Genomic DNA, 18,570 nt, shown 5'->3' on the forward strand with positions numbered 1-18,570 from the left:
GGAAGTGGCAGGAACTTGTAAGCCTTGGAAAGGAGATGGGAAGGAAACATTTGTATGCAGGGGAGGGACATGATGACATTTACATTTTGGAAGGATCACCCTAGCCATGTTGTAAGAAGCTGGTTTGGAGGGAGGCAAACTGGAGTCAGGAGGCCAATTGGGAAAGGCTTTGAATAGTCCAGGTGAGAAATGATGAGGCCCTGAACCAGCTTGAAGATAACGCACATGATGACCATAGGACATCACTCATGTCCCACACACAGGAACACTTGTGGTGCCAGGCATTGTTCTAAAGGCCTTTCCTGTATGGACTCATTTAATCCTCCAAACTGACTTTAGGAGTGTGTGGTATTATTATTTCCACTGGGCAGGTAAGGACCAGGAACATGTTCAGTCATGTAGTTGTAAATGGTAGGGCCAGGATTGGAACCCAGGTAGATTGGTTCTTGTCCACAGTACATAGAAATTGAATTCTTTTTTTTTGGTACCAGGTATCAGACTCGGGTCCTTGTGCTTGCACAGCAGGTGGAGAAACCACTGAGCTAAATCCCCAGCCCGAAATCTAATTCTTGATCTCTTTAGGAGGTAAAACGGACAGGACTGGTGATCTTTAAGACTGGTGATGACCCAAGGGAAACTTAGTTTCTGGCTGGGGCATCCAGGTAGATGTTGTGGCTGTGACTGATGGGAAATACTTCATGGGAACAGATTTGTGGTTGGGGATGGTGAGAGATTGGTCTGACCATCCCTGGCCAGTGACTTTCCAATGGAAATATATATAGGACTGGGTTCAAAAGAGCAAGAGATCCAAAATGCGATGTAAATTTAGACAGCAGCAGCATGTAGGTGGTAATGGAAACTATAGGAGCCAGTAAGGTTGTTCAAAGAAAGAAAATAAGAGGGCCAGAAAGAGAAGAAACAAATGCCTGACAAATAAGAGGAAGTGCAGTGAAAAGGAGACTGAGGCAGTAGGGCAGGAGTCTGAGGTGATAGGGAGCTGAGTGGCAGAGCAGGAAAGCGTGTTCCTGGAAGCCAAGGAAGACAGGGTTTTGAGGAAGGGGAACAGGCTCTCCATCTACTGCAGTTTGCCAAGAGGTATAGAAAGATTGAGGAGCAACCGTTGGATTTAGTGGGACTGAGGTCACCTGGTGAGTTCAGTGAGCTGGTTCACTGACCTAGTGAGCGAGAAATCGAAAGCACAGAGGGCACAGGCAGACTAAGGGGGAGGCAAAGGAGGCACCTGGGTGATTATTTCAAGCAAGGCAGCAGGTGGACTCAGATTCTGATGGGAAGAGAGGTAACAGGTCCCTGAGGAGACCAGCAAGTGAGGCTCCAGAGAGGATCAGGGAGGGAGAAGGGAGACAGGCAAGGTGGGCCCTGAAGCCCTGCAGATGCCCAAGGAGTTCAGGCCTTGGCAGCTCGCTGCTTACGGCTGGTGGGAGATGAGGGCCTACTGAAATTGAAAGGTAGCAAGATCAGATTTCTGAGACTAGAGGGATAAGAAATACCTGTGGGCTGGTAGGGGGTGGAGGGGTATGGGCAGAGGAAGGCAACTCCAGGGACTCCAGTTTACTCTAGCATAGAATTCATTGGTTTGTTGACCCTTTGAAACCCCAAGGTTGTCATCAGCCAGTAAGATATTGTTGAGCTTTACTTTTCTATAGTTGGTATTGTTAAGCATAATGAGCAGAGAAATTTAGATTTATTCAAAATGATTTTTGAAACTACTGCCCTGCCCCTGGAGACTCTTTTAAACAGCCTTTTAAGAAACCTCGCCTGCCATCCTCTATTCATAATCTAAGTGGTTGAATGTCAGACAGCACAAAGGAGATACATAGGCAGGGGGCCTGGCACCCACCTGGAGAGGAAGTATGTTAGGGACAGAACTGTCTGCATGTGTACCACTAAATTTTGCTCTGTAAGGCAGCTTCCTGAGCCTCACCCTGCAGCTGGTACTTCATGTCTAATACATGGTTTAAAAAAGAATACCTCCAGTGTGACTCCTGACTCCAGCTCAGAACCCACTCTTCCTCTGTGGTTCTCATCTTCAGCTTTCCCTCTTTTGGATTCCAAGTTCATGACCAGCCTGTGAGACCCTTTCTCAAAATAAAAAAGGGCTGGGGATGTAGCTCAGGGTGAAGGCCCTGGGTTCAATCCCTAGTACCAAAAACAAACAACAACAACAAAAACCCCACCATCCCTTGGCCAATTCAGAATGGCATCTCATCTAAGCTGCAAGTCTCAAAGGTCTGTGGGTCTGACCCATATCTCTCTGCAGTCTCCAAGGAATGTCACTGAGGAGAGAGGTTACAAGAAGCCCAGCACTGCCTGTACTTCTCACAGGCTGAATCCTGTTGCAACTTGTTAGTTCCTAAAAGCAGTGGTTTATTTAAATGGCCATGAAAATGATTGTTCTTAGCATTTGAGTCTCAGGTAAAGCCAAAAAGAAGAAAAATCACCCTTTGTTATTTGAAAAGGGAAATACAGCCCAAGTAAATATGTATTGCTTCTTTTGAAAAGAAAAGAAAATACCGGTGCAGGGCTTGTCGGTGAGGCGGCTCGGCTCAGCAGGCGAGTTCAGGCTTTGGGGGCAGCCACCGCCCTGATCCTGCTGGAGGTGAACAACCGCATCATCAAGGAGACATTTGCACTCAAGTCCAAGAACACAGCTGCTGGAAATAAACCAGAAGCAGTAGAAGTGACATTTATAGATTTTGATGGGGTCCTCTATCATATTTCAAATCCTAATGGAGACAAAACAAAAGTGATGGTCAGTATTTCTTTGAAATTCTACAAGGAACTTCAGGCACATGGTGCTGATGAGCTATTAAAGAGAGTCTATGGAAGCTTCTTGGTAGATCCCGAATCAGGATACAATGTCTCATTGCTACATGACCTTGAGAATCTGCCTGCATCCAAAGATTCCATTGTGCATCAGGCTGGCATGTTGAAGCAAAATTGTTTTGCCTGTGTCTTTGAGAAACACTTCCAATCCCAAGAAGAGGGCAAGGAAGGAGAGAACAGGGCAGTTATCCACTATAGGGATGATGAAACCGTGTATGTTGAATCTAAAAAGGACAGAGTCACAGTAGTCTTCAGCACAGTGTTTAAAGATGACGATGATGTGGTCATTGGAAAGGTGTTCATGCAGGAGTTCACAGAAGGACGCAGAGCCAGCCACACAGCCCCCAGGTTCTCTTTAGCCACAGGGAACCTCCTCTGGAGCCAAAAGATACAGATGCCGCTGTGGGAGACATTGGCCACATCACCTTTGTGCTGTTCCCTCGCCATACCAATGCCATCCCGAGATGCTGTCCTGAGACAACACCATCAACCTGATCCACACGTTCCAGGACTACCTGCACTACCACATCCAGTGCTCCAGGGCCTATATTCATACACGTATGCAGGCAAAAACATCTGACTCCCTCAAGGTGCTGAACCGTGCCCAGATGCTGAGAAAGAAGAAATGAAAACAATCAGAGGGAAAACATTTTCATCCCACCAACTCTTGGGAACTGAAGAAGAAGCACGGGACCGCCTGCTGATGGATAATTTGGCCCTTCATGTTGCACCTCCCCAGGTTCTAAGGGATTCTCCATTTGGGTTCCATTTTGTACGCGTTTGGAAAATAATCTGCAGAAAGGAGCTGTGCTTGCAAGGACTTCATAGTTCCCAAGAATTAAAAAAAAAAAAAGGAATTCCACTTGATCAACTTAATTCCTCTTCTTTTATCTTCCCTCCCTCCCTCCCCTTCCCTCCCACCCTCTTTTCCAAGCTGTTTCACTTTGCAATGTGTTACTGGTAATGAGTTACAGGATAATGCAGTCTTAACTTGTTTTCTCCTAAGTATTTGAGTTCAAAACTCCTGTATCTAAAGACATACGGTTGGGGTCATTAATAAAGAAACTTTCTATCTTAAAAAAAAAAAGAAAAGAAAATAGCGGTGCACCTGCTGACTTGATTTCATAGAAATAAATAAATAAATAGCAGAAAAACTCTGCCTTAACCTTAGTTCTTAACCTAATTGTTAAATGATAGAAAAAATTTGTCCGCTTTTAGATAAAAGTGGATTTAAAATAAAACAAACAGAGCAGCCCCTGTTCCCACTCAAATGTAAAACCTAGATTTGTCAACACTTCCATCGGTCGTATTGTACGTTTATTAATGTTTGCCCTACTGTCATTGCACTGCTGCCCACATTTTTATTTAGAAATAGGTATGAAATGAGAGAAGCTCAGAGGTGGAGGCCAGGGAGCTGGATGCAAGCCCTCACTTGGTTCAGATGTAGCCTTGAACAAGTAGACATCACCTCACAAGATCTCAAATTTTCCCCAAGATGCGGTATGCCAAGACTAGAGTCTTGGTTTCTAGTTTTTTAGTTCTAAGAGTCCTTAATTTATAAAACAGCATAGAGACATATACAAAATGTCTAGGAATGTAGCACTTCTCAAATATAAATGGCTTCTCAAATCTGAACTTTCTACTGTGTGTTCTTTCCCAGTATTGTTTTCCAGGTAAAAAATATAAATTTCACATTCAGTTTCAGAAGTAAGTGGAGAACTGTTGTCTGACAAAGCCATTTTATTTTATACTCAAGTGCCCACCCTTTTTTGGCAGTCAACAAAATTATACCGTGAAAGTTCTTGTTTTCAGGCAGCACACTGTTGAATTTCACTAATGCGACACTATGACTAATGTCACTCTAATGACAATAAAATGTGTTGGGGTTTAGACCAACTCTTAATAAATGTATTAATTCAGTGTTTTATAGCGCAGAGCTGGTGAGACACAGTCACAGGACCAGCTTCCATGTTGGTTCCTTCTCGCCCCAGCCATGGGGCACCTATTATGTGCACTTCTTTCCAGAAAATGCCTTCCATCAGCCTCCGTCTTCCTGCTTGGCCCATTTTGCCCATGGACCAGGGCTCTCATCAGTCTATACTTTCCTTTAAAAGTCATGTAAAGCTGGGCTGGGAAGCTCAGTGGTGCTATGCCTGCCTCGAAATTGCAAGGTCCTAAGTTCGATCCCTGATACCAAAAAAAAGCCATGTATAAGTTTATTTCCTTCAAGTCACATGTATTACTTCCCATGTTACTGATTTTTTTCCACTCAAGTGCCTCAGCTGTGTTCAGTTTGTAGCCTTATGTATTTGTCATTATTGTCACGTTTCTATTTTTGTTTTGCAGTGCTGAGGATTGAACCCAGAGAACGCTGAGCTACATCCCCAGTATCCCCTTTTTATTTTGAGATAGAATCTCACTAAATTGCCCAGGCTGGCCTCAAACTTGTGATCCTTCAGCCTCATCTGTCATATTATCATGCACCATACCTGACATGTTAGCAAATTTTGCACGTGTACATTCCCGAGCTTCTCAACAGGACTAAAAGATGCTATTCAGTGAGTGCTTGGAGAATGGGCATTAAATGCATGAAGGAGCAGATGCTGCCAGATGGGCTGCCTGGCTGCATGCAGACCCCTTGCTGGAAGCAGAAAACTAAGTCCATGTGGGTATCCTTGAGAGTGGGCCAGTGTATACCGAAAATATTGAGTTGTTACTGCATGTGTTTGTTTGGTAGCCTTTTGTGATGGCTTGCCTAACATTTCTATTTCTCCCTCTTTCTGGGTGCTTAGTAGAGGTACCCTTCCCAGCCCCTCGACTGGGGTTGGATCATTTGATTGGTTCAGATGATTGACTATATGAAGAAGTCTAGGTCCTTGTAATTAGTTCTGGCTAGAATTCCAAGTAGGGAATAACTTGTGCCACCTCTTGGCCAGAGCATATATTGCTGACCTGAAGGTCTCTCAAGTTCCCTCATCCCTTTCGCATGGTAATTGACAGCTCTGGTGCCTGGTCTGTCAGCCTTGTCTTAGTTACTTTCTCATTGTTGAGACAAGATACCAGACAGCCACAGATTAAAAGAAGAAAGGTTTATTTTAGTTCACACTTTGAGTCCATATTCAGCTGGCTCCAAGGCAGGGTGGCATGGCAGAGGAGAAACAGTCTATGGCAAGTCAAGCAGGAAGCAGCACTACTTCCTTCTTTCCCTTTTTATTCCATTCAGGTTACAAGCCTATTGGTTGGTCCCACCCACACCCAGGGTAGATTTTCCCTTTTCATTAAGTCCACCATCCACACTCAGAACTATGCTAAACCAATCAGTGGGCCAATCCAGTATCACACACCCAAGATCCAGTATCACACATCTCTCAAAGCCCACTGTGAAGCACATGAGGCTTTGTGGGGACATCTAGGTACAAGCCATACCAAGCATAGATCTGTAAATGTTGACAATAAATACAGCCCTTGGCTCCCACCATCCCTTGGTGGATAAGTATTGTGAGCAAGAAACAAAACAGGTGTGATTTTAAGCCTCTGGAGTTTGGAGGTTGGTCCTTTCCTCAGAATTTAGCCTCCCCTGACTATACAGCATTCTGTTTTCTTCCTGGGAATTATACATGCCTTTTGTTATATAGTGCAGCATAGTGGTCAAGAGTTCAGACTCAGAAACTGAATGCTTGGGTTTGGCCCCTGGCTATCATTTACCAGTTGTGTGACCGTAAGTGTTCAGTTACTCATATGTAAAATTGGGGATTTAATAATGGCACCTACATTACACAATAGCTTTGAAAATTTAATGAGTTAATATTTACAAAGAAGTTTGGACTATAATTAATTATTTGTTGAGTAAAGTAAATAAATATACCAAAGAGCTGTGTGTAAACTTGAGGCCTTGGCTGTCTACAGGCAAGGGGTGTAAACCTTCCAATGTGGCCTGAGAAGCAGGTCATGACTGTAGCTGGCTGATAAGTTGGAGCCAACTGCCCACCTGTACCCAAAACACTCCCAGTGCCGGAGACCAGGATCCAGGCACGTAACCTTGCTTGGTAAAGGAAAGTTCCTGAGTAGCACTGGGACTCAGGTGTCTCTAAGATCTGTTTCATGTCACTGTCCTGCTCCTGCTTAGTCATGACCTCTCACATCTGAACAAGGCTGTGGATGTGAGTGCTGTCTCCAGCTCTGCTTGCCCTGCCCCTCATTCAGCTACCTGAATCCCGCCTCCCAGAGGTGTTCTCATTTGGCTATTAGACACTGGTTTCTTCTTACCCCACCCTTTATAAACATCCAGCTCATAGATCTCTCCCATTTATTTTGTCTCCAGATAAAATGTACATACACTCACTTAAGTGAATGTACCTGTGTGGTTTGTTCCATTGTGTCAATGTGTGTTACTTCATCTATTTTGAGAAACAAGCTCTGAGGCAGGCATTTGGCTTAACTCATTTATACAGGGCTTAGTAAAATGCTCTGTGGAATTAGAGGCTCCTAATAAATGCTTTGGGCTTTTGAATGATGCTGTAATCATTTTAATGGAGGCTAATGTTGTGTGTGTTTAAACAAATGACATGTTTTCCAGCAACATTCTGGCAAATTAGCAGCTTCTAAATTTAAAAAGTCTCAGCTTAGAAAATAAATTTTTAAAACTGTGGTAACATGCAGTTATTTATTGCTGAACTGATTTAAGCAGAGGCCGAAATGGAATGGTAGAAGCCAAGATTTAATTTTTTGGTATATTTGTTTGTTTTCCAAAAAGTTAGTTGGCATGGCAGGAGTTGGGTGGGGAAGGGGATAATTTAAAGAAGTTACTGTGAATTTAATGCATATTTTAAAGAGTTAGTTAAGACCTCTATATTAGGTTAGCAGATGTGTTTGGCACCACCTTCTCCCACACATGTACCCTTTTCATTAGGAAAGTGTGCCTGATGTGGTGCAGATGGTATTTAAGCTGCTTGGTAATATTTTCCACAACCTGTTTTTAGTAATTAGTCTTGAATTTGCTGGTTCAAAATACTGGACTCTCTTTTGGCAACTTTATTAACTAAGAAACTTGAAATGTGCTCAATATACCAGCAGAGGGCAGTGTAAGCCAGTGTTTTCATTCATGCTGCTGTATTTCTGCAAGAGCCACGATGTTCATCAGTTTGAGGTGTGATTTGAGCGTTTTAAAAAAATTAATTGGACATGACAAAACGTTGAAAAAATTTTCATTGGACATTTTCTAGTGAGGAAAGAATTGCCCAGAACAGATTAGAGCTACAGTTGTTTTTATTATTTATCTTATCAACAAATATGTCTTTATAGGTCACTTTATTAATGGACTTAAAAGACATATTTAATTTTATGATAGATATTTTTCCTTAGCTCACTAGCAAACAGTAAGTTTTTTATTATGTGTGTAAGGGTTTCAAGTATGTATTTTTATGCCAAAAGAGTAAAAGTTATTTCTGAGGTATACGGTCCGATCGAGTGTCCTTGACTTCAGAGAATGGCAGTGAAAGACTGCCTTTTGTTATATGTACTGTGCTCCACCATCAGCAGTGTTCCTTTATACAAAATTTTTCTCACTACAAATCTTGTGGGCCCACCCTACCCTGTGGCCCATTTATCTCCCTTGTTCCTCTTTTCTCTAGGTCCTGCCCCCCTTTTCTCTCTTTGGCAAAGCCTCCAGTAAGTCCTATTTACTGTCTCTGTTTTAGTGTCTTACATCTCGAACCTTTCTCCCTCTGTTAAGGATTGAAGGATTATTTTTCCCCAGAATTTACATGTTGAAGCCCTAACCCTCAAGAGATGAAGTCTGGGAAGCAGTGATAAAGTTTAAATGAAGTCACTGAGGTAAGACACTGATTCCTTGTAAGGAGAGGAATATGTGAGTGTAGTGGCACATGCCTGTAATCTCAGTACTGTGGGAGGCTGAGGCAAGAGGGTTGCAAGTTTGAGCCTAACCTGAGCCATTTAATGACTTAGTGAGACCCTGTCTCAAAAATAAAGTGAAAAAGGGCTGGGGATGTAGCTCAGTGCAAAGGCCCTAGGTTCAATCCACAGTAGCACATGGGGAAGAAAAACAGGAGGAAGACACACCAGAGTTCTTTCTCTCAGCCATGTGACCCAGCACAAAGGCTGCTACCTATAAGTGAGGAAGCGAGGCCCACCAGGTGTCAGCCTTCGTGTCACCATGACCTTGGATTTTTGGACTCCAGAACTGCTCTGCTGCTGCAGCCACCTGCTCTGTGGTTTTGGTTTTGGCAGCTCAAGCTGATGGAGTCACCTTAGTATCTTTTGGGGATTCCAGAGGAGACCTTGGCAGCATGTTGGAGGTAGCAGAGTCTGTGCTGGAGGCCCAGCCAGGCTGAGGACCAGGAGGAGGGAAGGAGCCATTTCAGGGAGCAGTCTTGGAGAAGGAGCTGTAGGAAGTTTCTCAAACTGGGAGACGTCCCACCCTTGCAAGCACATGGATAGCAGAGGTGAACCCAAGCACACACTAAACTTTGGGCAGCTGTCTGCAGTGTCAGATTTTCTGCGTGGGACTTCTTTCTTGATAGGACCTCAGATATATGCCCATGTGTTTTCTCATCTCTGCCTTTCCAAGGGATACTGGCAGGAAAGTCAAGGCAGTAGAGGAAAGAGGGCTTTATTAAAAGACCAGGAGCAAAAACTTGAAGAAAGTGGAGGCAAAGCTAGTGAGTGACCCTGCATGGAGAGTAGACTTTGAGTCAGCTTGCCCAAATTTCCTTTTAATAGAAATTTCCAAATGCCACTTCCTAATGGTTCATTCTTTCCTTGTGGCATTTTTATAAGATAAGCCACTGCTTTTCACCAGATGGTAATCTGGAAACAGAGCTTATTAGTGTGCGTGTGCGTGTGTTGGGACAGGGCAAACAAGTTAGCTGGTGTTTTGGCACAGAAACCCAGGCCAGCCGGGCCTTTCACACCACAGAGTGATGGGCAGATGGAACAGCCCTGAGAGGTGAGGGTCTGGAGAGGTGGTAACTGTTGACACGTGAGTAGCAAGTCCTTCGGTTTGTGTTCTGCCACTTGCTAGCTGTGGAGCCTGGATACTGGCAAATGGGCCTGTATTCTGGGTAAACATTAGGGAAAAGGGAAGGATTGATATCAGGTAGGCAGGCCGCTATTGCTTTTTATATTTTCTTGATTAGAACAAAATATACAAACATATATTGCCATAGAGCAGATAGAACTTCAACTTCTATTTCAAAGGATTACATTGCTGATTTCTGTATATTACCATGTGTCACATCCTTACCTTGTGTTGAACATTTGTACTTCTTCCCATTTCTAAGACCTGAGGACATTTGTCACTGGTTGGAATGATCTTATTTATGTGCTTACATGATTATTAAAATACTTGCAATACTAGGTAAGTCTGTTAGTGCCAGGACCCTGAGAGGTATCTCCATGTTTACAGTGTGCTTGTAGTATTGAGAAGCATATGTGTCCAGGCAACTGAATGGGAAGGTGTGGGTTTTACTGAACACTGAATTCATTCTTTCCTCTTTGGCTTTTGCTACCCATCCCCATACTGTAGGATAACCATGTAATCAGCTTGCTTGTGGGTGTGGCTATGGGTGGAGGGACACTACAGTATTTCAAAAGTAGGCCCACACCTGTCTGGTGGGTGTGTTCTGGGCTCAGTGGAAATATGTGGAAATACTGTACCACCATTGAGCTCTCCTCAGTTCCCCTGAAGGGGCAGTGTTCTTGCTAACTTCTTGATATATCAGCAGAAAAACCCCCTGACCTCACTGCCTGGTAGACCTGACTAGATGGTAGAAACATGAAATTGTCATCTATCAGGAGGAATTGTTAGCAAATTAAAAAGAAGATATTTAAGTGGCAACTGATCATGAATCAAGTTTTTCAGACAATTGTTTGAAGTTGTTCAATTAATACTTTTTGTTTGTTTTCAACTCCAAATTCACTGATTCTGACCAATGTTGAGAAGTGGGGGTGATAAGTCAGATTAGAGTACTGAAATATCTCAATTAAAATGCTTTCAATCGAAATGAAATACTTTTAAATCAAAGGTGTGCCCTTTTGTGATCTTCATATGCACCTGATTACTAGAACCCCTGATAGTAATCTTTCAAGGGACATATTTTAATAAAGATATTGCAGCTATAATTGATCATTTGTCTATAAATGGGAATTTCCAAAAGCAGCTTTATGAAGTAATGTAGGCAATCTCCTTTTCTTCCCTCCTTATATTGTTTTTTACACTTAAAATTGCTTTCTGTTTTCTGAACAGACAGTATAACAGCAAAGATAAGTCCAACTGTGTATTTTAACTAAGTGGAAGCCAAAGAAAGGTGATGTCATTCTTGAAACCAAGTCTTTTAGTCTCCATTTTCTCCTTTGGCATTGGTTGCTGTGATTCTTTGTCTTCTTTTCCCTAACATGGGCATTAGAACTTAGACTATTGCTGCTACGTTTTTAAAAAGTAACTTGAAGCTAATTAAATTTGACAGTTTAAATATTAATCCTTATCCATTGAGTGCCCTTTATATATTACAACACAATGCTTAGATATTTATGACTGTACTTGAGGTCATATCTAATACTTCAAATATACCCCCAACAAGAGGGAAAAGAATGTATCATAAAAATTCCCAGAATCTTAGCTTTTTTGAACTGGAAGTTGAATGTTGCTATATGTACTTGTGTGGTTAAGCCATTGCAGCAAAAAAGAAAAGAAATTTTTTTCCACAGTAACACACTGGACTGCATATACTTTATTGCCAAGTTGATTTTACCAGGTTTTGACCTATTGGCATGCTAAGATAAAAGGTATAAGTTCTTTAAGTTCTGTTAGTGTAATTAAAGGACACATTGAAACTTAAAACAGGTGATGTCTGGTTGGGCTATATGCATGCTGACTCTTCTGACAGAGATCTGAATGTTAAAACCCAAAAGTAATAAAATTCTACATTAAACAGATTTTCCTTTGATTTCATTTTATATGTATTTAAACTTACATGGAGATCTTCATTCAGGATTCTTTTTTTCCAGGTAAGAATTAAGTTGATTTTAAGAGCACATAAGAAAGTAAAGCTTTCTTTCACTTTCTCTAAAAGTGATTTTAATAGAAAATCTAAACTATTTTAAGAATGTTCTCAATGGTGAAAGTTGTTACGGTAGCCCATTGGGAGCAAAGGAAAATGCCTCATAAATACCTCATTTAACAACTATGGCTTTTAATAATGGTGAAAAATAACATGACTGTCAGAGGGAACCATTAAATATTCATGAAAATATAGGCTTCTGTTTGAGACATAATAAAAAATTGAAGTTTAGTGTAACGTACTATTCTCATAAATGTAAAGATAATAATATGATTCTGATAGAAAACAAATAATAGTTATTGCTAACTTAATTAAAACAAAACATATCTACAGAATACAAAAAAAAAATGAATATGAAAAGAGGAAGACAAGTGGGGATGAGGAAGCATAGTTAAAAGGCAGGTAGCTTGGCTTCATTCCAGATCCTACCAGTCATCAGTCTTACGGCCTTGGCTAAGTTAAGCAACTAAACCTCATTCTTTCCTTCTGTGATATGAGAGTAATAACAGCGACCACAGAGAAGTTGTGATGGTTGGATGAGATAATTCCAACATACAGTGAGTTATTCATCTAAATAGGAAGATATTAAACATTAAGAATGCATTGTAACCCTAAAATAATCTCCTTTGGCATGTAAATGATTCAGAACTTCTGTTGAAAATTAAGTGTAGATTCTTATGGCTTAATTTGACACTATTTAAGGTTATGAACAATGAAATAAATGAGCAAGTTAAGCAATCATTGAGGAAGTTGGGGAATGCTCAATATTAAAATTTCACTTTGGACATCAGCATCTTTGATAAGCAGAGAAGTTTGTGTTCATGAAGATGATGACGATGGCAGTGATATTCACTGAGTTTATAAGGTGTGTTAGGCACAGGAAGCACTGTACAGGCAGTGTCTTGTTTCATCTTCTCTGCAGCCTGATGCAGGAATTTCCATCATTAAACTGATTTTAAAGTTGAAGACACTGGCTTAGAGAAGTTAAGACACTACCAGTATCCATAGTGGATATTGTGATGGAAGCTTTGGCAGGCTGACTCCGAGACTTGGATTCTTGACTGATAGCAGCATTGTGATGGATTTGAGCGTACCTATGGTTTGATCCTTGGGGACCCAAATCCAACATGGATTTGGGGTCTGAATGTTATAATCTTAGCACTGAATTTCTTGCTTCCTCCATGTCTCAGTTAGTTTCTCTCATCTCAAATTTTACCCTGTAAAGTCAGGAAGGATCAAGCTGCTCCTTCAGCACTTTATCTAGAAATTTCCTCAGCCTCATAGCCCAAATCATTGCTTGCCATTCTACCTTCTACAAGTATTGGAACATGGATACATTTCAGCTAATTTTGTTTTTACCACTCTATAACAAGTATTGCCCTTTCTCCATTTGTCCAATAATGTGTTCCTCATTTTTGTCTGGGATCTCATTTTGTATGTACAGTATTAGGTCTGTGTTTCCTATGAAGATGGAAGCTTTCTATATAGCTTTTCTTTTTCTTTTTGAACCTTTATCAGAATCATTCTTCAAAGTCACTCACCGCATACCAACTTTTGCTAGCATGCATTTCCTAGCCTCTACTCATTAGCAGGTTCCAAATCCACTTCCACATTTGTATTTGTTAAAGCAGCTACTTCTCAATGTCATTTTTTGTTTAAGTTCAGGCTGCTGTAATAAAGTCTCAAAGACTGGTTTTTGTTTATTTATTTCTGACAGTTCTGGAGGCTGGGAGGCAAAGTTTCCAAAACAGTTGGGTTCTGTTGAGGATCCTTTGCCTGGTTTGTAAATGGCTGATTTTGCTGTGTCATCACAAGGAGAGATGAGAGAAAGCAAACTTCTTGTGTCTTTTTTTGTAAGAGCACCAAAACCATCGTGGATGAAGACTCCACCTTCATGACCTAATCCCTCACATCACATTGAAGATTAGGGTTTCAACACCTTCATTTTGAAGAGACACATCTACAGGACCTCAGGACCTCACCTCTTCTTTCTTTGTATAGGCATGGGTTTAATATCTACATGTGGAATGTATGTGGGTAGTATATATGCACGGAAGAACCTATGGTTGCTTACATTTATTTCAAGTTCCATTAGGTATCCAGTACTTTTTTGCTTTATTCACTTTTTAAAAAATTGTTTCTCTCCATTGCCCACTGGAAAGTACTCTGATAACAAGCTATATCCAAATTGGAGATGAGACCATGGATAGCATTTTATTTTTTTTTGAAAATTGATGGTGGTTGAAAATATGATGAATATATACAGTTCTAACAATTTGACTAATCCCCTAGCTTGAAGATGGTGATGAAATCGTTACCTAAGATAAAGGAATTGACTAACTTAATTAGTTTAAGAATGAATTTATTCTGAGAGAGACTAGATAAGCTCATGTAAACATTCATTGCCTTAAAAAAAAAAAGAAATACATAATACAAGAGAATACAAATAGTGATGCATGGAATAATGATGCTGTGACAGGTGGAGATTACAGAGTGCCAGAAGAGGAGGACTATACCCTAACCCCCTGGAAGGAAGGGAGGACACAGTTTGTAAGTAGAAGGAAAAAGAGACAGTCCTTAAACAAACCTGGCTAGACTTCCTCACAGTCACCTCTGACTTTAATCCTATGGCAAGAAGCACTACCATTAAAGTTGGGACTTACTAAGGTTTTCTTGTGTAATTAGGGAAAGGAAAGATGTGTTTGACAGTGGAACCTCTTGGTTTAATTACCTGAAACCTGGCTGTACCTCAATGGCAAGAAGAGAGCCCCCAGTAGCATTTATTGATGTATTGATAAATTTTCTTATAGGATATGGAGAGCCAGTAGGAAAGCTAGCCCCTAACAGCAAAATATCTCATAATTTTTTTAAAAAGGCAACAATATGGGAGAGAGATTTATGGAACTTGAAGTTTAAAAAATGATGAAAGTTTTGCAAGTGGATGTCAGACAGAACTGCTCTCAGCTACCAGGTCCCTCCATTACTGTCCCTTTCACATTGAATTGATGTCATATTAACCCTGAATGGCCCTGAAGATCTTTTTTTTTTTTTTTTTTTTCTGTGGTACCGGGGATAGAATTCGGGTCCTTGCGCTTGCGGAGCAGGAAGCAAAACCACTGAGCTAAATCCCCGGCCCCCTAAGTTCTTAGTCCTCTTTCAGACCCAGGGAATCTGATCTGTATGTGGGAGCTACAGATGAAGTTCAAAAGCTGGCAGGGAAATATCCCCTGGGAGTCAGGGGCTAGTCTGGGTGACTGCTTGAAAGGAGTAAAGGCCTTTTGTCAAACTCCTCTCTTCCCAAATTTCTACAAAGAAAAAACCAGGGAAGAAAAAAAAGAATATAAGATAATGCTGATTATGACTGCTTTTTCCCTTTAAAACTGACATTTTGAAAGTCTTGAGGATAGTCATTGATCAAGGAAAACAAAAAAAGGAAACAACAGAGAGAAGAAGAGTAGATTTTCCTACCTCTTGTTCCTATATAGACAGACAGCCTCTTCCCTGTATTATTCCTGGTTTGTAATTGTGAGAAAAAGAGAAAACGTGTCACACCATTCTATTCTGAAGCTTACTATCCTATATAAACAAGCCTTTGATAAATTCCTCTCTGCTTAGAAGCAAAACATAGTTAACTCTATGGGGGGGGGTCTTCATTTTATATAATCCCCCCACAGAAATTGGGGAGGTTGGTTATTAATGTGAACTAACAGTGTACTTCTGAACCATGTTGTTCTTGGAAGTGATGCTGCACCACTTTTTTTTAATTCCATTCTGGTAAATGTAAGCTTTCCTAAAAAAATAAATAATAATAATAATAATAATAAAAAGAAAGAAAGCAAGCAGACAACAAGGAAAATACCCAAAGCCAAGAAAGAAAATTAGGAGTCACTTTTGAGGCTGATTCTTAGGTGTGAGATAGATATGTACATATATATATATTTGCCTTCTGAAGTGAAATGGAATATGGTTTTTCACTTTTTTTTTTCTTTCTTTTTTTCCAATTAAGTTTATTGGTACATTTTCGGTATAAAATGCAGTTGCATTCACCACTGGGATCTTGTACCATTACATGAGTATCTTGGTTTTTTTTTTTTTCCCCTTCCCTTGCCCTCCCTTCACCCCCTCCACCCTTCCCTATTTGCAAAGACTTTGTTTCCATTTTTTTCCTTTTCTCATATTTTCCCTTTTTTCCTTTCCCCTACCCCTCCCACTTCCCCTGCACCTTTAGACCTTTTCTTCCTGTTACACAATGTCAATTATACATTTTTTAAATTACAATATCAAGATCTAGGAGACATTACCACAGATTTTACAGAATTTAAAAGGATATAGAAATCATATTACAAAAATCTGTTGTGAAATAAATTTGACAACTTCTAAGAAGTACCTTGGAAGACAAATTAATGAAGCTAACTCTGGAGGAAATAAAAAATTTGAATAGTATTTATTGAAGAAAGTATATTCCTAGCTTGAAAACCTACCTATATGACAACAGCAGGCTCATATACATTTTAACTGATAAATTATATCAAACAAAGCAGAAAAAAGAAGGAAAACTTCTCCCCTCATTTTAGGAACTCAACATTGTGCTAATCCTAAAACTGGATAAAGATAATAGAAGGAAAAAGTATGAACATAGATAGAAATTTGTTTAACAAAACAAACTCTTAGAAGTCAGATCTGGCAGGATGTAGAAAGTGGTTTTGTTATAGGGATGGTAGTGTTGGTTCAACATTGGAAGATCGATCCCCAAAAGTCATCATTTTAACAGAGGAAAGGAAAAAGCCGTATGATCCTGTCACTAGTTGGAGAAAAAGTATTGGACTAAATTCTACAGCTGTTCATGGTAAAAGCTATCAGGAGACTAGAAGTAGAACAGAAACTTCTCAACAGATTAAAGACATGTACTCCATACTTCCAGTGAGAATGCCTTTTATGAATGGAGAAGATACAATGCTTTCTCCTTAAGGTGGGGAACAAGGGCAGATATGCTTACTTTGAAACCTAGGCCCCACCAAAATAGTCTGGCAATAAAATGACACAATTAGGATAAGATTGGCAAGGTAGAAGCAAAATCTTTATATGTAGATGAAATGATCATCTACAGAAAAAATATTAAGAAATCTCTAGGAGCCCCTAGAACTTGTACTTGAATTTAGCAGGATTAGAAAACACAAAGTATATATAAAAATTCAGGTCTATGTATACTGGCTATAAATGAAGAATTGGATATTGAAATTTAAAAGTTATGTAGGAGTACAAAGGACCTAGAAAAGTTAAAAAAAACCAAAAAACAAAAACAGTGTTGGAAGACCTTTAGTACCTAATTTTAAGACTTCTTCTAAAGCTACAGTAATCAAGGCAGTGTTGGTGTAAGGAAAGACATATAGATCATTTGAATAAAACAGAGAATCTAGAACTAGAACCACACATATATGGTCCACTGAGTTTTGAAAGATTATTTAACATTAGCATTTTATAGAATATAAACTCAATTCAAGAGCTGAGGAAGAGATAGTGTTTTCAGCAAACGGCACTAGAACACCTGTTATCTGTATATAAAAAATTAACCTCAACCCTTTATTTCCATACATAAAAATAACTTGAAGGGATCTATGAACCTAAATAAGAAAGCCTAAAAGTATAAAACTTTAAGAAGAAATTATAAGGGAAAATGTTTATGAATTCAGGGTAGCCAAGAACTACCTAGAATACAAAAAACATGCTGTATAAAAGAAAAAAATTGATAAATGAGATTCCATCAAAATTTAGAACTTTAAATGACATCATTAAAATGAAAAGTAGCCCTTAAACAGAACGTATTTACAATGCATATGACCTATGACCAGAATATATAAAGAACTCTTACAGCACATTAATAGATAACCCAATTAAAATGTAGACATAAGATGATAAATAGCCAGTATAGCACAAGGAAAGGTGTGCAACTCTAGAATCAGAAAAATACTAATCAGTACAATAACAAGATTGAATTATACACTCATTAGGGAGATGAAGTTAAAAGTTTTAAAAGCCTTGTCATGACTTTTTCTTTTTGTTGGATTCTCCTCCTTTGCATTTAATTTGTCACACCCAATGGATTCATTCTGCTGGGTTTCCTAGGGTTGTGATCCTCATTGTCTTTTCCTAGGGTATTGTCTGAAATTTTTTGGAGTGCCGGTTTGGTATTCATGAAGTTCCTGAGGTGCTCTTTATCATGAAAGTATCTTATTTCTCCATCAATTTTGAAAGATAGTTTTGCAAGGTACATCAATCTGGGTTGGAGGCTGTTTTCCTTTAGGGCTTGAAATACATCACTCCAAGCTCTTCTTGCTTTGAGGGTTTGCATTGAGAAGTCTGCTGTGATTCTGATGGGCTTTCCTTTGTATGTGATTTGTTTCTTTTCTCTCACTGCTTGTAGAATTTTGTTCTGTTGGATTTGTGGAATCCTAACTATTATATGCCTATGTGTAGATTTTTTTTGATCAAGGCTATTTGGAGTCCTATATGCCTCACTTATCTGTATGTCAAGTTCTTTTCCCCTCCTTGGGAAGTTTTCTGCCATCACTTCTGTGAAGAGTTTTTTTTTATCTCATCTGCACTCTCTCCTCTTTCTTCATTGACTCCAATTAGTCTTATGTTATTCTTT

At 39.9% G+C, this 18,570-nt stretch overlaps 1 protein-coding gene and 1 pseudogene across 2 annotated transcripts in view; both read left to right on the forward strand.

Annotated features, from left to right (window-relative positions):
• The window catches only part of Jazf1 (JAZF zinc finger 1), a 348,619-nt gene that overhangs the window by 84,186 nt on the left and 245,863 nt on the right, over positions 1-18,570 (forward strand). The window lies entirely within an intron of this gene.
• LOC147829214 (actin-related protein 2/3 complex subunit 2 pseudogene) overlaps positions 1-18,570 on the forward strand; it is a 31,183-nt pseudogene continuing 12,613 nt past the window's right edge. The window contains exon 1 of the transcript XR_015449274.1: positions 1-18,570. This exon is cut by the window's right edge and continues 12,613 nt beyond it. The product of XR_015449274.1 is annotated as an actin-related protein 2/3 complex subunit 2 pseudogene (transcript).

Source organism: Heterocephalus glaber, unplaced genomic scaffold (assembly GCF_053883595.1).
Source record: "Heterocephalus glaber isolate CG9 unplaced genomic scaffold, H.glaber_assembly_v1.0 deba00000676, whole genome shotgun sequence".
NCBI classification, from domain to species: Eukaryota; Metazoa; Chordata; class Mammalia; order Rodentia; family Bathyergidae; genus Heterocephalus; species Heterocephalus glaber.